We start from the raw sequence: 21,356 nt of genomic DNA, 5'->3' as shown, positions 1-21,356 counted from the left end.
ACAAAACTCATATTGTGGAGTGGATTTTTCTGGGCCCATCCAGTATGTGGGTTCCAAGGCCTAATGGGGTGCATATGACCATATGACTATGCAGCAGGGCTCGCCTTCCTGCCAATGTATAAAACAAAGGAGTATGGAGCACAAAATGAATGCATATTGTGAAGTGGATTTTAATGGGCCCATCCAGTATGTGGGTTCCAAGGCCTAATGGGGTGCATATGACCATATGACTATGCAGTAGGGTTGCAATGTATAAAACAAAGAAGTATGGAGCACAAAATGCATATTATGAAGTGGATATTCCTGGGCCCATCCAGTATGTGGGTTCCAAGGCCTAATGGGGTGCATATGACTGACGATGCAGCAGGGCTCGCCTTCCTGCCAATGTATAAAACAAAGGAGTATTTAGCACAAAATGCATATTGTGAAGTAGATTTTAATGGGCCCATCCAGTATGTGGGTTCCAAGGCCTAATGGGGTACATATGACCATATGACTATGCAGCAGGGCTCGCCTCCCTGCCAATGTATAAAACAAAGGAGTATGGAGCACAAAATGCATATTGTGAAGTGGATTTTAACGGGCCCATCCAGTATGTGCATTCCAAGGCCTAATGGTGTGCATATGACTGACTATGCAGCAGGGCTGGCCTTCCTGCCAATGTATAAAACAAAGGAGTATGGAGCACAAAATGCATATTGTGAAGTGGATTTTCCTGGGCCCATCCACTATGTGGGTTCCAAGGCCTAATGGGGTGCGTATGACTGACTATGCAGCAGGGCTGGCCTTGCCGCCAGTGTGTAAAACAAAGGAGTACGGAGTACAAAATACATATTGTGAAGTAGATTTTCCTGGGCCCATCCACTATGTGGGTTCAAAGGCTTATTGTGGTGCATATGAATTGGTAGAAGGGCAGGCCTTGAATTCAATGCAACACTTTTTCAGGAGTCCCCCCTGGACATCTTATGACGGGGTATTGTGGTGCGTCGTAATTCTTGGCAGCCCATCCACTCACAGCATAGGTTACAACAGCTTAGGAGACCCACTGTTTCATAATGGCCCTTTAAGAATATTAATTCCTCCTGATGCTTCTCTAAAAATAGGCTCTGTGACTTTAAGAGTCCCTCCTCCGTAAATAAAACAAGATGGGTCTGCTTATGTGTCACACACCACATGCCAGCTAGGAGTGTTAAATGTTACAATGACATTTCCCAGTGAATGCATTTGTAGTGGTTGAAAGCAATGTTAAAGTTTAAAGTCGCGAGAGGAAATTTTCGGTCTCGGGTTAAATATTTGGTCTTACAGGCAACTCATTAACCTGCAAAGGATGTACCTTGACATATTTCCAAGCAAAACCCGCTTAGGTTTCGATTTCATGTGTTTTTGTGGCATCGGGAAAAATGGCTGGAATCTCAGAAAAAAATGATTAAAGCTGTGAACTTTGAGTCAGGACTGCTTCCAGGGGCGATCCCCATGAGGTCCCTGTGTCATTTGATCAGTGTTTTCATCATTTTCAAATGTTTTTAGACCTTAAAAGGACCCCCGAGGGGATCACGTTATAAATACTTGGGTCTCCCATAGACTTACATTGGACTTGTTGTTCTGGCCGAGTACCCGAGTATTCCAATCTGCTCGACTCGAGCACCGAGCACCCGAGAATTTTAGTGCTCACTCATTACTACTCATGATTGGTTGCCATTCCAGAAAATTCCACTTTTTTTACCTTAAAAAAATTCTTGACCAAACTCAATTTCATCTAGTCACTACTTGCTTGTTGATACAGTACATGTTTATCATTAGTATGGAAGTTGAGCAGTCAAGCACACACCAAGGTAACTAGACTTCATGTAAGAAATCATTCAGACTAGTCATTTTACAAGCTAGATTTAATTGTCCTTTTGTAATATGTTCAAACCTAGCTATACTACATATTAGTACATCCTATTTTTAGCATGTATAAGTGGCACTATTCACAGATGAGGAACACTGAACAATAGAATCCCTGAACACATTGTTCACAGTCACAGATTATTAAATGTCTTGTTTCTATTATTCTATTTACCTAGCTTAGCATTTAGATGTCATCCCTTGTCTCCCTTCAGCTGTCTCACTGCTGCTGTTGTTAACCAACATGATTGTTTTCTGCAACCATTACATAATAAGGAGAGATTGTTCAGCACCCGGATTTTCCTACTTTTTCCGATTCTCAAATTATTATTATTATTATTATAGCGCCAAATGATCTCAAGATCTCAAATTACCAATAGAATTTAATCTTGTCTTTGTCACTAAATATAAGGTTCATGCAAATTCATAAAATGTTCAAGTGTAGATATGGGCAAATTCGAACAGTTAAGTTCAACGTCCAAACTGAACACGTAATGTTCGGGCACGAACACCGAACACAGACTTCACCAGGATGTCCATATTACTGATCTGCGGTAAAATCATTACTGCCGGTAAGACAGTTATATTTCCCATGCTGTCAAATGACAGCGTGAGCCCACAGCTGTGATCGGAAGGATAAAGTTTACCTCCGGTTACTGGCATTGGCTGATGGGACTACTGATCCCCGGTTGTCATTTTAGCTTGGTCAAACATGGGGGGAGCCCATGCCATTTTTTAAATTATCTATTTTAATAATTGAAAAGAACAGCATGGGGACCCCTTTTGATATCCAGCCTTGCTAATGCTGACAGGTGAGGGTTTCAGCCCCCAGCTGTCAATTTTGCATGGCTAGCTGTAAAAAATATAGGGAAACCCATGCTGTTTTTAAAAAATGTAAATATTTATTTAGAGCGCATGCGCTGCCTGATGAATACTCCCATCACCCACCACCTGCTCTTGCTGCAAATAGTGGCAGCGGGTGTAGGCTGATGGGAATAGTACTCCCATCAGCCATTGCCAGTAACCAGAGGTAAACGTTTTACTTCTGATCACAGCTGCAGGCTCATGTTGTGATTTGATAAGGAGGAACCATGGCTCTCTGACCAGCTTCAATGATTTTGCCACTAATCAGAAGTAGTATTTGCTGCACTATCATGCAAATGACAGCGTGGCAAACACTGGATATTCGGGCTTCCCATTCAAGTGAATGTGGTCCTGATTCGGGTTCGGGCACTGTTCTAGTACCCGAACCTGAACTTTTTTAACTGTTTGGCCGATCCCAAATATCCAGAGCTCCTCCCATCTCTAGTCAAGTGTATATTTAAAGGAGTATGTGTATATTTGAGGAGCATATATTTGAAGTCACCCAAGGAGCAACTGAGGGTAGTGAAAGAAAAGCTATGTAAAGAGGTTGGAACTGAGTTGCATGGCAGTTCAATGTAAGGATCTTCTGTGGCCTAATTTGACTATTTAAATTTGGATGTGGTTCATAAGTGGGAACCTAGTATGCTCTTGGAATTAGAAGAGAAGTCTGAAGGCACTATGTAAATATAGTAGCAGAATCACTAACCACACACTGTAAAGTAAACTAGACAAAAAAGAATGAAGTGTATTTGGATCAGAAAGGATTACCAAATTATAATGCACTTAAATTTATTAAACACAAAAGTAGAAACAACAGCACTTAAAAAACCTAAAAAGCCAAAAGGCTTAATATACACTGATAGACAGCCCATGTAAGGACTGACTAACCTCCTCCACTATGTGAACTGCTAACAGGTACTGAAACCCCTACAATGAAATAATTAAGATATCAAAATAAATACTAAACTGAAGAAAAATATATATGTGACCAATTTTGCAAAGTTGGTAGATAAAATTAATCGTACAAATATTAACATTAATAAGGCTGTGGGCCATTTTGTCCCAAGAATGGCGGCATAGTAGTGAGTAGTGTTGAGCATTCCGATACTGCAAGTATCGGGTATCAGCTGATATTTGCGGTATCGGAATTCCGATACCGAGTTCCGATACTTTCAGTATATCAGATACCGGAATCGGAAGTTCCCATAATTCAAAGAGCCCCAATTCAGCCAATGAGGAATGATTAGAAGTGTGGGCACATCCTGTTCTGCATGGTAGGCATGTAACTACTGGCATGGCTGAGATTGGCTGCTGAAATGATGTCATGATGCACTATAAAAATCGCCGCCTCCATTTTGGGCTCACTCTGCTGTGAATTCAGTTAGGGACAGGACGCTTTGTTTTGACGGAGGGCCAGTTTAGAGATAGCGATTTGCTTCATTGTGCTTTACCCAGGTTAAATTAGCAACCGCTGTGTGAGAACCTTGCTTTTGCCTTGCAGCGCTGTTCACAGCTGTCTGCAAGGTCTCTCTGTGTGTGAGTGCAGCTCACTCTGTAGTCTGTCCACAGCCACCGCTGGTTGCAGTCAGCTCAGGGTGCGTCACTGCCTCATACTGTTCAATCCATTGTCCTTTTTTGCAATTAGTGCAGCCTGCTGCACATTTTTTCAAATTTATCCTATTAGTGGCTTTCCATTCGTATCCTGCTAGATTGTGGAAAAACACTACATAGGATTACATAGAGGAGCTTGTTTTGGCCTTGCAGCACCGTTTACGGCTGTCTGCACAGTCTGTGTGTGAGTGCAGCTCGCTCTGTAGTCTGTTCTGCCACCACAGCCGGTTGTAGTCAGCTCAGGGTGCGTCACTGCCTCATACCGTTCCATTGTCCGTTTCTCAATTAGTGCAGCCTGCTGCACATTTTTTCAAATTTATCCTATTAGTGGATTTCCATCTGTATCCTGCTAGATTGTGGAAAAGCACTACATAGGATAACATAGAGGAGCTTGTTTTGGCCTTGCAGCGCCGTTTACGGCTGTCTGCACAGTCTGTGTGTGAGTGCAGCTCGCTCTGTAGTCTGTTCTGCCGCCACAGCCGGTTGTAGTCAGCTCAGGGTGCGTCACTGCCTCATACCATTCCATTGTCCGTTTCTCAATTAGTGCTGCCTGCTGCACATTTTTTCAAATTTATCCTATTAGTGGATTTCCCTCCGTATCTTGCTAGATTGTGGAAAAACACTTCAGCGTGTACAAAGCGCATAATGAAAAGCGGCACCCTTTCCTTGTGCAGCATTAGTGCCGCACAAGGAGGCTCTTTTAGTTGCAAACACCTTTGAGGTTAAAGGTTCCCTTTCAACTGGCTCCAATTAGGCCTCAGCCTATACTCTGCTTCTCCTGGATTCCCTGGGCTCCAACACTGCCAGTTGCTGCTCAGAAGTGTCTTTGTCACGGGTAGTCCCACCTGCCCATCCTGGTTCCAGTACCGTCAGCAGGTTCTGGGCAGAGCCTTTGGCTTAGGTGCCTCCTTCTAGGTATCCGAGTTCCACCAACATCAGGTGGTCCTTGGTAGTGCTTTCTGGCACGGGTACCTCCTGCTTAGTAACCGGGTTCCAGTACCGTCAGCTGGTTCTCGGCAGTGTCTTTTGCTCTTGTACCTTCTGCTTCCCATCCTGGTTCCAGTACCATCTGCTGGTTCTCGACAGTGTCTTTTGCTCTTGTACCTTCTACTACATTTCCAAGTTCAAGACCCTAAAGATGACGACCCTGAAGACCGAGAAGCAGAAGAACAAGAAGCTGCAGAACAAAAAGCCGAAGAACATTAAGCATAAGGCTAAAAATCAGAGCAAAAGATATTATCTAAATTATAAGCAGAAGAAGACTAAGCAGTGTATGGGGGTGAGTCCATTCCTCCTCGTGGTGCCCCTGGAAAAAACCTGCTGCTGCAGGGGAAACTGAATGCGGACAAATCCTGTTGTAAATCTTTTGTGACAGGCAGAACAGAAGGTGTAATCTTCAAACTTTTATAGATAACAGCTACAGGAAGGCCTGGCTTTCACAAATAAGAATGTGATGAAGAAGAAGAAGATGAAAAAGTTGATTATGAAGAATAATAGTTGAATAAAAAGAATATGAAGAATGTAAAAAAATAATAATAATACGAAGAAGGTGAAGAAGAAGAAGATGAATAAGGTGAAGGAGAATTGATGGAAAAGATGATGCTGCTGAGGATGATGAAGAAGAAAGTGTGGGAGAAGTTAAAAAGAAGGTGAACAGCATGGAAGTAGTGAAACATAAATATCTGATTAAATATAAAAAATCATAACATAGTCAATAGCGTTGTAACTCCGAATGTCTTAAAAAAAAATTAATTCCTGCTATTTCATTTGATTAGGCTAAACCTCTATGCCTTTAATGTCTCCTCCACCTCCCCCAATGCATCCTACATTATTCTTAGTTGTTTTCCTTCATGTAGAATTAACCTACAAGGAAAGAAAGGGTTTATCTTAATTCCGATATTTTGGTCCCATTGACTTGCATTGGTATCGGGTATCGGTATCGGCGATATCCGAAATTTTTTGAATATCGGCCGATCCAATCCGATACCGATACTTTTGGATATCGGAAGGTATCACTCAACACGAGTAGTGAGACATAATGATTTGGAGACACCATTGAGGGATTACTGATTTGTGGATGTTAGGTCTGAGTGATGGTGTCAAACAAGCTTTGGGGGTTTGTCAGGACCAGGCCACATAAGGTGTCACATGGCCAGATCAGTGGAGGGGGTATTGGTCTGGTTTAGAGGCTGGCTAATTGGTTATGTCTTCAGGTGGGAAGGCACTAGTGGGGAATAGTAGCTTCTAGTACAGGTCAAGGTAACTTGACTTTAGTGTAATATTTATTAAAGAGTAGCTGTGACAATTTTACCTGATTCGCAGGCAATCATCTGTTTATTTCACATACACCAGGTATGGTGGGGAGGTTAATGGGTAATAAGCAGAGATGGGAGAACCCAAACAGTAAAAATTGGCGTCCACACCGAACACCTACTGTTTGGGCACGAACACCGAACAAAGACTTCACCAGGAAGTCTGTGTTACTGTTTGGGTTAAGCTGCCCGAACACCGGTTGTTTGTTGAGTTGTCATGTGCATGACAGCGCGGAAAACACCGGTTCAGATTGGTGGTGAAATCATTCCCTGCCGGTCAGAAATCCACGGTTCCCATGCTGTCAAAAGACTTCGGGAGTGCTCAGCTGTGATCGGAGGTATAAAGTTCACCTCCGGTCACTCATGTCAGCTAATGTAACAACTGCTCCCATCATCCAAAACCTGCTGCCGCTAATAACAGCGAGAGCAGTAGCGGTGGATGAGGGCATTCATCAGCCGCTCCTACACTGTAAATAAATAATTTAAAAAAAACGGCGTGTATTTTCTGTAACAAGCCAGGCAAAACTCACAGCTGAGTGCTGCAACCCTCAGCTGTCAGCTTCAGCAAGGCTAGAATTAAGAATAGAGAGATCCCCACACTTTTTTTTTAATTATTTTAAAAAATAATAAAAAAATGGCTTTGGGCCTCCCTCATTTTTTACAACAAGAAAAGCTAAAGGAGACAGCTGGGGACTTGTTGTCTCAGGCTGGCATGGGGCCATGAATATTGGCCCCCCAGTGTAAAAGTAGCAGCCCACAGCTACCCAGTAAAGGCACATTTATTAGATGTGCCAATTCTGGCAATTTGCCCGGCTCTTCCTGCTTGCCCTGTAGCAGTGGCAAGTGTGATTGATGTCACCTTTGTATTGTCAGGTGACATCAAGCCCATGGCTTAGTAATGGAGAGGCATCTATAAGACATCTATTCATTTCTAATCCTACAGTTGTATTGTAAATAAAGACACAGCAATAATAAAGTCCTTTAATTGACTGAAAGACACAGACTCCTTTAATAATCTCAATTAAACCATATTTATGACCTCGCATAATTCCACCGATCTCCTGTAATAAACCAAAAATTAAAAAAACAACAATATGCCAAACCTGTCCGTTGTTCTGTTCCACGCCATGTTACTAGCGGGGATGTCACCAAGGTCACCGCAGTTCAGCCCTGCTGGGAACAGAGCCTCACTGACCAGAGATAACCTCCAAGACGTCACCTCCAGTAACTGAAGCTGCGCTCACAGCAGTTCATTCCCCAGTGGTTCTCAGCCTGGACGGTCACGTCTTGGCACCGTCCAGGTTGAAAACTGTTTATCCCCCAGACATGGAATACGGTGTGGGACAGAATGATGGACAATTATGGTATATTGTTGTTTTTTTATTTTTTTTATTTTTGCCTGCTATTGCCTGAACTACTGATGTCAGGTTGACAGCATGACAACCAATCAGTGAGCTCAGTATCTCTGAGCACCTTATCCTGTCTACAAAAGCAAATGCACACCTCTCATTGCAGGAGAATGACAAGAGATAGAAAAGCTAAATAATTGCAAATTTGCTTATTTTTATGATGTATAGATAAATAAAAATAATTAAGAAATTGAGAATACCCTTTTAAGCCAGTCGTCTAATTCTTTAGGTTATAGGTCTGTGAAAATTGGGTAGTTCAAGAGCCAGAATAGAGCTATTTAAAGTGAATGTGCCATCATTTTTTTGAACAACTAAAAAAAAGGAAAATATTAATTATTTTTTTCTTTTATTAAATATTTTTTCTTTTAATTATATAAAAATATGAAACTTAATTTCAAAAGGTTTAATATTTTTGACTTTTAAACACTAGGGGAAGCAGCTGCTGAAATTTGTCATTAAATCCTACACACGTTTCTCAGACCTGTGTCAATGTCAGGGTTATTGTCAAGGAAAACAGCCAGGGGATGCCACAGATATCCTCCCACTGTTTGCGACTCATCACAAACCAACACTCCTCTGTCTCCAATCATCAGGACAAATACCAATCGGCTAACGATTTATGAAAGAGGCCATAGCTGCTTTCGCTACTAGGACAGATATTGAAGAACTCACAGTGAGTGTAGAGTAAATAAACATCTAATATACAGTATATACAGTTCTTTGTGAAAGTATTCGACCCTCTGGAATTTTCAACATTTTCCCAGATATTATGATTCAAACATAAATATACCAAATGTAAACTTTTGGTGAAGAATCAACAACAAGTGGAACACAATTGTGAAGTTGAACGAAATGTATTGGTTATTTTAAATTTTTGTGGAAATTCAAAAACTGTGGCGTGCAATATTATTCAGCCCCTTTATTTTCAGTGCAGCAAACTCACTCTAGAAGTTCATTGTGAATCTCTAAATGATCGAATGTTGTCCTAAATGCCTAATGATGATAAATATAACCCACCTGTGTGTAATCAAGTCTCCTTATAAATTCACCTGCTCTATGATAGTCTCAGGGTTCTGTGTGAAGCACAAAGAGCATCATGAAGACTAAGGAACACAACAGGCAGGTCCATGATACTGTTGTGGAGAAGTTTAAAGCTGGGTTTGGATACAAAATGATTTCCAAAACTTTAAACATCCCAAAGAGCACTGTGCAAGCGATCAATTTGAAATGGAAGGAGTATCATACCATTGCAAATCTACCAAGACCCGGCTGTCCCTCTAAACTTTCATCTCAAACAAGGAGAAGACTGAACGGAGATGCAGCCAAGAGGCCCATGATCACTCTGGATAAACTGCAGAGATCTACAGCTGAGATGGAACAGTTTGTCCATAGGACAACAATCAGCCATACAGTGCACAAATCTGGCCTTTATGACAGAATGGCAAGAAAGCCATTTCTCAAAGATATCCATAAAAAAATGTCATTTAAAGTTTGCAACAAGCCACCTTGGAGACACACCAAACATGTGGAAGAAGGTGCTCTGGTCAGATGAAACCAAAATCAAACTTTTTGGCCACAATGCCAAACGATATGTTTGGTGTAATGGCAACACAGCTCATCACCCTAAACATACCATCCCCACTGTCAAATATGGTGGTGGCAGCATCATGGTTTGGGCCTGCTTTTCTTCAGCAGGGACAGGCAAGATGGTTAAAATTGTTGGGAAGATGGATGGAGCCAAATACAGGACCATTTTTGAAGAAAACCTGTTGGAGTCTGCATAAGACCTGAGACTGGGACTGAGATTTGTCTTCCAACAAGACAATGATCCCAAACATAAAGGAAAATCTACAATGGAATGGTTCACAAATAAACGTATCCAGGTGTTAGAATGGCCAAGTCAAAGTCCAGACCTCAATCCAATCGAGAATCTGTGGAAAGAGCTGAAAATTATTGTTCACAAACGATCTCCATCAAACCTCACTGAGTTCGAGCTGTTTGCCAAGGAAGAATGGCCAAGAATTTCAGTCTCTCAATGTGCAAAACTTCGTTAAATCTACACAATTGTGTTCCACTTGTTTATTCTTCACCAAAAATCGCAAAAAGTGCACTAGCCAGGGCAGTGTGAGGAGACAACTAGGGATGAGGTTCCTGACGGCAGGGGGGGAAGGACCCACTTGGGGTGTTAAGGAAGTACAGGGACAGGGGTCAGGTTTGAGCAAGAGGTGACCATTCCTTCATTTAACTATTGATAGGGCCTTCCTCCCCCCTTTTCCATCCCATTGGGAGCTTGTTGTGCCATTTGCTTACAGACCCCAGTTGGGTCACAATACGTATCGTGCCAGATAGGCTCTTCTACAGAGTTGCTCAAATTGGTTTACAAGGTAAATCACTTGTGAATTTATAGCACACAAATTCAACATAGTGAAAAATATAACCATTGGCCATCGCGAGGAGTTTCTGCTGCCTCTGAAAGTTGAGCAGCACATCTGATCAGCTGTATCAACACCCCTATTGGTTGCATTATAAAATTTAATTATTTCCGTTTTTATGTGCTTCAGACCCAGGATCGATGGCATCATCATCATGAAGCATTGAGACAAGAATTACATTTTTCTTTTCACGCGGTTCATAGGAAACCTTTCCATTATTGAATGCAAACATACTGCTGTACTATTTTCTCCCTTTTACATTTGCAAACTGTGGCGACAATTCTTTTTTCTTTTTTCTTACAGTACCTACATATGAAAGATTCTGCATTTTCAGATAATCAATCAGATCACAATTTGAAAACGAATTGTCAGCTGTTATACTGCAACCTGATCCAAATAAGGGCTCAGCCATTCTTTTTACAACATCACTGGGTTGTATGGACCTTCTGGTTTCCTGCATAAATTTCAAGGTTGCATGTGTAGGTCTTTCTGACATCAACAAGGGCATAAATTTTAATTCCGTATTTGCTAGGCTTTGATGGAATGTATTGACGAAATGCACATCTGCCACGAAAACCAGTGAGCATTTCGTCAACAGTGACGTTCTCCTCAGGGCAATAGCTTTTCTTACAGTTTTCAACCAATTTGTGCAATAAATCGCCAATCGGAGCAAGCCGGTCATATGCTTTACTTTGGTTTCAGGTAGTTCTGTCATCAAACCGAAGGCAACAAATTAGAATCTTGAATCTTTTTAACCCTCCGTCACATACAACTAATCTGACAGGCGCTTCTCTTTTACTTTCATTTCTCCTTCCTCACCAGATTGTGAGGAAACCCCCTCCCTCCAGGTAGTCTCCTGTCTCTTGAAGGTCTGTGAAACCTGATATCACAGTTGGATTTCAGAGCTTCAGGGGAGAGGATATAGCTGCACAGATCTCTCAGGCTCATTGTATGTGAATACGTCACATTCAGTAAGGTTGGTATTTTATGTTTTTATTCATCACAATAGTTTATTTAGCTTGTTTTATGAATGTATAGCACAAAATGTGAGGATATTTCATAGAAATAAGGGAGATTTTATAAAAGAAAGTGTGCTGCTCAGGCATATACAGTAGTTCCCTAACATATTCCTTCTCTTGCTTCAGATTATCTGCTGAAATGGCAAGGAAAATGTACAATTTATCCAAACAACTTGATGTTGAGGAAGTAACAAACATGCTGTTAGATGATAGAGACCTCACACTGAATGAGGATTTAGGAGAGGAAAGTGAGATTGATTCTCATGATGAGGTGGAAGAATGTGTCCTGGATTCTGAAACAGAGCAAGATGGTGACAGTGGTGAGGATGAAGAAGTTGGATCATATTATATTGGAAAAGATAAAAATACTAACTGGAACAAGAAGCCATTCCAGAAAAAACGTAGGGAACCTTTAAACATTATTACTCACCTTCCTGCAGTAATAGGAACTGCACGTAATGCAAAAACTGCAGTTGAATGCTGGAACAGTATATTTACAGATGACATTCTGGACTCTATTGTCACATATACCAACCAATATATAGACATTATAAAGGACAAGTACATCTGCAACAGAACCATCAAGCCCACAGATTAAATAGAACTGCGTGCTTTTTTTGGATTACTGTACCTTGCAGGAGCTTATAGGGCAAATAGACAAAGTTTGGAGGAACTTTGGGGTAAAGATGGGGATGGAGTTGAAAAATTTAGCCTTGTTATGTCCATAAACAGATTCAAGATTCTAATTTGTTGCCTTCGGTTTGACGACAGAACTACCCGAACCGAACGCAAAACACATGACCGACTTGCTCCAATTAGTGATATCTTTCAAAGATTTGTTGTAAACTGTAAACAAAGTTATTACCCTGGAGAGAATCTCACTATTGACGAAATGCTCCCTGGTTTTCGTGGTAGATGTGCCTTTCGTCAATATATTACATCAAAGCCAAACAAATATGGAATAAAAATTTATGCCCTTGTTGATGCCAGTAAGACCTACACTTACAACCTGGAAGTTTATGCAGGAAAACAACCAGAAGGTCCTTACTGTGTGAGCAACAAACCCATTGATGTTGTAAAAAGACTGGCTGAACCCTTATTTGGATCGGGTCGCAATATTACAGCTGACAATTGGTTTACAAGTTGTGATCTGATTGATTATCTGAAAATTCAGAAGCTGTCATATGTGGGAACTGTAAGAAAAAACAAAAGGGAATTGCCGCCACAGTTTGTAAGTGTGAAAGAGAGACAACAGTACAGCAGTATGTTTGCATTCCATAATGGAAAGGCTTTAGTTTCCTATGTACCACATGCCAAAAAAAATCGTACTTCTTCTATCAACACTTCATGATGATGCTGCCATCGATCCTGGGACTGGGGCAGAAAAAAAAACGGAGATAATTACATTTTACAATGCCACCAAAGGGGGTGTGGATACAGCAGATCAGATGTGCTCCACTTTCAACGTCAGCAGAAACATCAAACGCTGGCCAATGGTCATATTTTTTGCTATGTTGAATTTGGGTGGTATAAATTCACAAGTAATTTATCTTGAAAACAAGCTTGAACCACTCCGTAGACGATTGTATCTGAAAAAATTGGCCCATGAACTAGTACTTGGAGAGCTACACAGGAGAAGCGTGAAAACAATCGGTATCCCCTCTCGCCTTCAAGTTCAGCTCAAAAGGTTCCGCCCAGAAGATGATGGTGAAAAGTCACCATCTGCACCACCTCACAAAAGAAGGAGATGCACCACCTGCCAAACGGAAAGCGGAACCAGAAGGCTTTCAAATTATGAATGTCTCAAATGTCATAAAGCAATTTGCCTGACACATGCAAAAATGGTGTGTAATTCTTGCTATTTGCTCTGCAAGTGTGACTTTTCTGGGGAAACCTCGGCATCTACTTCTGATTGAATATGTTTTTAATAGTACTTAAGGTACCTTAAAATTAAGTTTGTGTTCAAAAATTTTCTTTGTACATTTTTTTGAGAGAGTCGAACTGGGGACTATTAGGGGGGAGTTTTGTAAAGTTTGTATTTCATAGTTATTAGTTTTATGTTAAGTAAATGTTTTTTTTTGCAACTGATTATGTGTAGTCTCTTTTATTACATCCCTATGAAGGTCACTGATCACTTTTAGAGCACTGAAATTGCAAACATTAGATATTATAGGTATTTTTCCAGCAGGCGCCTGACAGGCACATTGTATGTGAACTCGTTAGTCCGAATATTGTATGTGACGGAGGGTTAAACACGTAACAAGGCCAAAATTTTCTGTTCCATCACCGTCTATATCCCAAAGTTCCTCCAAACTTTGCCCTATAAGCGCCTGCAAGTTATAACAATCCAAAAAAATCCCTCAGTTCTATTTCATCTATGGCTTGATGATTCTGTTGCCGATTAACTTGACCTTCATAATGTGTATATATTTTGAGGTTCCCTACGTTTATTCTGCATTTGTGGCTTATTGCTCCATTTGTTTTTTTTTTTATCTCATATAACATGTTTCTATATCTTCTTCATCCTCATCATTCTCACCATCTTGCTCCATTTCAGAATCAATTTCATATACTTCCACCTCATCATGAGAATCAATCTCACTTTCTTCTCCTAAATCCTCCTGCAGTGTGGGGTCTGCATCATCATCATCCAACAGTATCTTCACTTCATCAACATGAAGGGGTTTTGACAAATCATACTTTTTCCTCTCCATTTCAGCAGATAATCTGAAGCAAGACAGAGAATATGTGTTAGGGAACAATGTGCCTGAGAAGCATACTTTCATTTGTAAGAAATCCTTACTTACTTCTATGAAATATCCACAAACTTTAAACTATCAATTCATAAAACAACCTAAAATAACAATTGTGATGCCTAAAAACATAAAATACCAACCTTATATAAAAAGACAACCTATAAATGATTAGCCTAGATTAATGGCACTTCCCAAATCAAAACAAATCCAGATAGAACAAGGAAGCATCAGCCATAAAGTAAAATAAAATAACCTTTATTGAGAACCTCTGAATAAAAACATATCAGTTAAAAAATGAAGATACATTAACATAAAGAACTACCTAAAAAGGTTATAAACCCTCCTTAAATAGACTAATGTCTTAACGGAGAACCTATCCAAAAAAGCTGTAATACCTAATAAATGGTATAACCCCACATAGTCTGCCGTGTGCAAAAAGACAATCAAGTGCACACGGTATAGCTTAACAATGTATAGCTAGGAGCAAATCCCCAAAAAGCTAGTGAGATCAGGTATATACAAGTGAATAATACCTACAGGCAGTATATGGGATAATCAAACTCTTACTACTAAATACTGTCACAGGTCTCTGAAAGATAAGTGCAAGGGAGAAATGACATAAATAAAGTGCATAATTCAATAATAACGTGTCTAAAATGACTACATTTGTATTGAATAGATCCCTAAATGCATATGTTGCATAATAGCAGATATAAATATTAGCAAAGACATATAAAAATATGTTCACTGAAAAAAATTTCTCCAAATGGGAACTAAACAGCAAATATCAAATTGTCCAAGGGACAGGCACCTCTAAGTAAGGCAGAGATATCAATAGCAGCAGACTACAGTAATATAGAGATACATACAAACAAGTATTAACTGAAAAAAGCCTCAAAATGGAGGTAAAACAGCAAATATTAAAATGTCCAAGAGACAGGCGCCTCTAAATAAGGCAGAAGTATAGATAGCAGCAGACAAGAGTAACAGGGAAGGTGGTTCTAATATAGACATAAAGAGGGTTGGTGACCTAGCTAAGGCAGTGCCGGTCCCCGACGCGCGTTTCTCTATATTACTGTTGTCTGCTGCTATTGATATCTCTGCTTTACTTAGAGGCGCCTAATGTATCTTCATTTTTTAACTTATATGTTTTTATTTGGAGGTTCTCGGTACAGGTAATTTTATTTTACTTTATGGCTGATGCTTCCTTGTTCTATCTGGATTTGTACCAACCTTATATAGTGTGACATGTTCGGGAACAATGTGTCTGAGAAGCCAGCACAGTTATATCTGCTCTTCTGAGGGATATCAGGTTTCACAAAGCATCAAGAGTCAGGAAGGTATTGGGGGTGGGGGATTTCCTGACAATCTGGTGAGGAGGGAGAAATTAAACTAAATGATCTGCGCCAGTCAGATCAGGGGTGTCTGTCTCGTAGGGGGCCCTCATGTAGTGCTAGGCAGCCTGCCTGATCTAACAGTGTGGGCGTCATCAGTAAGTTGTAAGCCTGACCCTGTGCATCACACATATCTGTTTAACTGACATCCTATGCAAGCTCCATCTCGGTGCATGGTTAATACTACACAGCCACCCCCTCCATTAATTGGTAAGTTTACCAGTGGTTGTGTGCATCAATATTTTGTACCTGTGTTCCCCCACCTTTATCATTGGGGTCTTCTGCATCCTGCTAGTGCATAGGTAATCTGACCTGGTCTTGGTAAGGCTGTATCTTTTCTTCTGTTAAAGTGGAAGTTGTTAAAAAAAATATATAAATTTCTTTGTTACTCCTATTCCCAGTTTGCAATTTTACTCTTAGACCCTAGAAATATACTACTTAATTTCTCATGAGAGCCATGCCCAGCAGATTGATTGATAAAAAGTACTATCAAATATTTCCTGCGTGTACAGTATTGTGAAAAATATGCACTGTCAAAACATGATTGTTTAGTTCTCTTCCAAAACTGTTTGCTTATTTTCATAATGACACACTATTTTTCAAGCTGCTTGCCAGGCTTGGTACTGCCAACACTAATATAGCTCTACATGTTGTCATTTGTTTTCTCCATCCAACATTTTCATTCAAGTAAAAAAAAAAAAGACATTTGTTGCAGACCACATAAAGTGGGCACAGAAATAGGTTCAAAGAAATACATTTCTAATCTTAAGGAACTAAAAAATGAAATCATAATAATATTGTTAGATTTTTTTCTTTCAATATTTTTCAATTACAAGGGCAGTTAATGTATATAAGACCTCATTCAGATATCCGTGTTTCACGTACTTGTTTCATCCATATTTTTGTTTCACGAATAGAACAAATACCCCTTATATTCCATGCGGCTATTCACATGTCTGGGTTTTTTCATGGACCAAATGTCAGTGCAAAAATAATGGAGACATGCCTTTTTTTTCCAGTAGCGGGGATGACAAATGCCAATATAAAGTCTATGGGACTGTGAAAATCCGTGATATTCATGTGCAGTCCCTATTTCACATTGCAAAGGATAGGAGAAGCTTTGTAATTTATTTAATTACACTGGTCAACGCAATTTTTCTGGCAAAAGGTTTTAAAACATATTTTAAGTCAATTTTGGCTGCTGATTACGAATATGAACTCCGTTTTTGGCTATCACATCGGGATTTCGAGATATTTTCAATTTTTTATAAATTACTCCTATCTAATGTTTTATGATAAAAACACATGATTTTCGGTACTACATTTTGTATATTTTTTAACACAGGAATAACAAAGATTACAAAGTCTATGTACAGCAAATTAAATATACTTACAGAATTAAACTACAAAATATTAAAACACATATGGCACACAGATGAATGACAAATGGCAGTTATTTGAACTTTCTTTTCTCGGCTGATCTGTGATGTACAGCTTCTGGGTTGTCTCTCATCAAGCTCCAGCAATAGTCAGCCATCATATGTGAGTCCCACCGGCCTTGATACCATTCTTCCATTGTTTTAATGTCCTGATGAAAACGCTCCCCTTGTTCCTCGCTCACATTCCCAAGGTTCTCTGGAAAAAAGTCCAAATGGCTGTGTAAATAGTGAATCTTGATCCTCATTCTCCATCCAAGATTTTGCAGACTCATTAGTAGCTCTTCCACAGTCTCTTCATAGTTGTCTGCTTTCTTATTCCCTAGAAAATTCTGCACCACATTACAAAATGCATTCCAAGCTCTTTCTTCTGTCTCATTCATTGATGTGATAAAATTTGGGTCTCTCATAAGTGTTCTTATTTGAGGTCCATCAAATATTCCAACATTTTTCTTCTCTTCACTAAGACCAGAAAAAGATGAACATATATAGTTAAAGCATTCTCCACTGTGATTGAGAGCTTTGACGAACTGCTTCATCAATCCAAGTTTTATGTGTAAGGGAGGAAAGACAATGTCCGTCCTATCCACTAGAGGATCATGTATGACTTTCTCATCGCCAGATGCCAAACTGTCGCTGAGGCCATTCAGTTTTCACCCAATGCTCTGCTGTAGCTCTACTGTCCCAGTAGCACAGAAAACAAGGGTGTTATCATAACAAATGGGAATTATGCATGTTCAAAGAAAACAAAGATATTCTCACATTTATTGGGAGACTAAATGAAAACTAAATTTACCTTAGTGAACCGTATAAACCGACACTTTTCATACCCTACTTATATTTATCATGGAATTCATGAAAATGGGCTGTATACCTATAGCACAAAAACGTGATGTGATAGAGAAATTATAAGATCAGATTTGAATTCAGCTCCCTCAAATTAGTCTAAAACTGTTCTTAAAGTCCATGCCAGAATTTTTTTTTTTTGTAGACCAGTGTTATTTATCCATACCTGAAGAACATTTATGATGCACTGAAGATATGATCTAAAACTGATTCCATTACTGGTAATGGAGAATTAGTTAGAATTGAACTTAATTTAAATAACTATAGGAGGAATATGTGTTGTACTTGCGCTATATAGAATGCATAGATTGAACACCAATATATTATATAAATTACCTGTAGGACAGGTGTTAGCTTTAAGGGACAGCTTTTTAAGAGATTTTGGTGCTAGGTACGGATAGAAATGTATATCGATCCAAGCTGAAGTCTAAAGAAGCTTGGATCGATGTATATTTCTATCCATACCTAGCACCAAAATCTCTTAAAAAGCTGTCCCATAAAGCCGACACCTGTCCTACAGGTAATTATATAATATATTGGTGTTCAATCTATGCATTCTATATAGCGCAAGTACAACACATATTCCTTCTATAGTATTTATATCTCCCTAGGTGGTTTAGGGCTTTACTTGTAGCTGATTCTTTGCATTTACAATAGCGCCACTACATATCAAATATACTGTAATTTAAATAACTGCTGCATATCAAGTCCTTGCAATTCGATAGAGGCAGGAAGTCTGAACAATATTATGATACAATCTCCCCCAAAATTAACAAAGTTAAAACACATACTAGTTATACTGTATATTGGCTTTGTCCCATTTGAGTAACATATGCTACTGAATATTCTTGTTATTTCCCACCAGGGAAAAGAAATAGATGCGTCAGGTCTAGTAGTTTGCTCTTGCCCTACTTGTCGGTGCCTTTCATTTCTGATAATTATCAAACAGAGAATTCATTTAATGAATCCTCATACTGTTGCATAATTCTAATTTTTATTACTTCCCTTTAGAGCATTAATTGATTTTTTTCCCATCAGTAGGAAAACAGCAGATATATTATCTATCATTTATTAAATAGGAATGGAGTTTTTATATGAGATCTATAAATAAAGGGAAAAACATGCTTGTGTGAGAGTAAAAAAAAATGTTTCACATTGTTTTGATTTTTTTATTTAACCCCTTTACAACTAATTACGGATATAGCACGTCTTGAGTGGGTCTCTGTTCCTACATCATGATGTGCTATGTCTGTCTGTCACACACAGTGTAGGAAAGGCTAAGTGCAACACAAAGGGGTTGGGGAACGGGGGCCCAACAATAGGGAAGGGGAAAATGAAGATCCCTAGACTGATCTAACGTCACCTTGCATGTCCTACCGTCCCTATACAGGTTCCTTACCTGTCGCCGAACAAGATACCTAATCCCTGTGTGACACTGGCAAAAAGCCCTGCAATGGGGTGGACAGGATGAACACTAGTCAATCTCACTTATGCTAAAGACAGTAAGGATAAACGAAACCAGGGTAACACTTAGCTTCAGTAGACTCAGAGAGAGACGCCGATGCCCTCCAAACTCCAAGAGGACGCCAGCAGACTTCTACAGCTCCAAGCCTCAACAGAGAAGTGCAAGTAGGAAATATCGCCCGCAACTCCAAACAGGAAGTTGAGAGTTATAAATGCCCACGTCCAGTTGTGGCAATTAGCACCGGGAGAGGTGGCCACTAGTCTGCAAAGCAAACAACTGCAACCATCTGCAGAGACATGCAGTGCAATGGTCTGCACACTCTGACGCATCCGTGTCACTGTCATGCTTTCACTGTATGTAAACACGCAGCGACGGTTCCGTGCTGAAAGCTGTCACTGACAGCTAGGCGGCATGTGAAGAGGTATAGGGATCCATGTCATCCTTCCCCTCACTCAGAGCACTGTGATCTGTCACAGCACCTTCCGCAGAACCTCAGAGCAGCTAACAAGTGAGCTCCTGCAGTGAGAGCCACGGATGATGCCATTACTGCGCCTGGGTCATTATCCCTCCAAAGGCCTTGATCGAGAGTGATTGCGACATTTGAAAGGTTATGAGAACAAGTTAGCTCCCTTTCTTACCCCCATAGGCACTCCCGTGATGAAATCATGGGCACAAGATAGGTGTCATGGCACCCGGAGGTCAAGCAACATTCTCCTGGTGTGCCATGTATTATGGCCTGTTACATACTGCCACAGGATAGGGATCACAGGAGAACTCCCTGTGTAATAACGCAGGTGGCATGCATTGCAAGGCAGGTGTATTGCAATGCATGATGTAAAAACAAAAGTAAATTTGCCGTGTCTGGAATGACCTGACCCATAAAACTGTCCCACTAGTTAACCCTTTCAGTGAACACCATAAAAATCATGGAAGAAAATGATTGTTTATCATCATACTGCTGGAAAAAATGTGGAATAAAACAGGATCAAATAAAGCAATGTAAATGGAAAATGGAATTGCTGATAAAGCCATTTTGTCTCACAAAAAACGAGCTGCTATACAGCTGCTTCAGGGGAAAATTAAAAAAAATTATATCTCTCACAATAAAGCTATGAATTTTTTTCTATTGAATTGTTTTTATTGTGTAGAAGCAACAAAGCATAAAACAAAATCTAAATGTGGTATCGCTGCAATTGTACCGACCCAGAGAATAAAGCTGTCATATTAATCTTATAACACAGTGAACGGCATGAAAAGAGTCCTAAATTGCAAATTTTTACCCATTTTGCCTCCCAAAAATTGAAATAGAAAGTGATCAAAAATGTTACCAATAAAAATGTCAACTCATCCTGGAAAACCCTTTTCGTGTGCAGAAGAAAAGCATGTGACCAGCTCACCTGCAGAAGCAGACGGTGTATAGAAGCACGGAACCCGTGTAGTCTCATGTGCAGTAATCAAGAAAATATGGGTGTTGTTCCAGCTTCTTTACAAAAATAATTTTATTTTACAAAAAATATTTAAAAATGATGACAGACATGATGTAGAACAGCACTCATTTTTTCTTTTAGTGTGCGACAGCAGCCAAACAGAAAAGAAAACCAATATAAATCTGGTATTGCTGTAATCGCAACTACACGAAGAATAAAGTCATCTAATCACTGATACCGCATAAAGAACGGCATAAAAAAATAAACCATTTCTTGACCTGGTTTTGATTTATTGGTCGATCGCAGTAAGGCTCTGCTTACATTTATCCTGCACTCTAAGCGCATACACCAGACTTTACATATAAATCTCTGAGATATGTGATTCAGAGGGCTCCTTTGAGTGATGATGCAGTATAATGAGGCAAATAAAGGCACTGCGGATGCCATCTGGCCTATGCTCAGGGAGTGTAGTTCTTCTTAGGCGTGCATAAAAGCGTG

This window comes from Ranitomeya imitator, chromosome 4 (assembly GCF_032444005.1).
Source record: "Ranitomeya imitator isolate aRanImi1 chromosome 4, aRanImi1.pri, whole genome shotgun sequence".
NCBI classification, from domain to species: Eukaryota; Metazoa; Chordata; class Amphibia; order Anura; family Dendrobatidae; genus Ranitomeya; species Ranitomeya imitator.
Note: the sequence above shows the minus strand (reverse complement) of the source record.